Source organism: Cicer arietinum, chromosome 1 (assembly GCF_000331145.2).
Source record: "Cicer arietinum cultivar CDC Frontier isolate Library 1 chromosome 1, Cicar.CDCFrontier_v2.0, whole genome shotgun sequence".
NCBI lineage: Eukaryota > Viridiplantae > Streptophyta > Magnoliopsida > Fabales > Fabaceae > Cicer > Cicer arietinum.
In genome coordinates, this window is record NC_021160.2 from 43040696 (window position 1) to 43042074 (window position 1379).

A 1379-nucleotide genomic window follows, 5' to 3' on the forward strand; every position below is an offset into this window, starting at 1 on the left:
AATAAAGGCAAAAATAAATTACAATAAAATTTAAATCAGATCAAGCCAGCCTTGCTATGTTGACTTTGTTCACTGCCAAACTCTGCCATGTTGATGATGACTGCCATTGATGCACAAGCCATGCTTATGGGTACATCTGTTCCTGTTTTAACTGAATTGAGAAACATAAAAACATAATTTTTTAAATCAGTCTTGGTACACATTGTGCAGAACAAAGAGACAACTTTTAGAGTTTAAAAAAAAAAAACTAAAAGACAAATTAAAGCTCAGCAACAGAACTGATCAAAACAGATAAGTCAAAACCATGAATACATCAGGGATGCAGAAAAAACGCAGATGATGAGCAAGGCAATCAAAACATTAAACAGGAAATAGATAGAGAAGGACCAAGGCAGACAAAGAAAGCAACTGAACACATAAAAAAAACTCTATAAAAACACCTTATCAATTTCAAAAGGGGGGAGGGCAGTTGAACTAAAAAACACACACGCACACAAAAGAGGGACCGGAGATTAACACCATTAAAAACACACAAAGAAAGACAAAAGGAGAAAACCCAAACCTTCATATCGTCACCATCGTCGTTGGAACCGGTGCTTTTGGAGCGACCGCACCATCCTCATTCCGGTTTTCTCCTCGCGGCTTCCTTGGTCTCTTCCCTTTCTCGCGGCCTCTCGCCTTTCTCGCGGCCTCTCGGCATATTTCTGTTATCTCTCTACTTCTTTCTTGGTTGCTCTCTATACTTGTATTTTGTGTAATGAAATCTGCCTGGCCGCCTCGTTACTATGTTGGCCGCCTCCTTTCATTGTTGGCCGCCTCCTTTCATTTTGGCCGCCTCCTTTCATTGTTGGCCGCCTCCTTTCATTTTGGCCGCCTCCTTTCATTGTTGGCCGCCTCCTTTCATTTTGGCCGCCTCCTTTCATTGTTGGCCGCCTCCTTTCATTTTGGCCGCCTCCTTTCATTGTTGGCCGCCTCCTTTCATTTTGGCCGCCTCCTTTCATTGTTGGCTGCCTCCTTTCATTTTGGCCGCCTCTCAACATGAAACTAGAGAACCCTAGTTTATGTGTTGCCCCCCCTCTAATTAGGGTTTGCCATTTTGGACTTTTTGTTTTAAGTTGGTTTGGGCTTGGGTTTCAACAATAACTAAATTCTGTAGCCCATTTAAGTCTGTTTATTTTATTATTATTATTATTTATTTTAAGAAATTGGGTTGATTTCCTTCATAATTAAATATTAATTTTATCATAAAAAATACAAATAAATATTGTTGAGTTTAATTAGATGTGATATTTTCTAAAGCTCTCTTTATTTATTTATTTAGTTATTTATTTATTTTATTCTATTTATTTATTTATTTTATTCTATTTATTTATTTATTT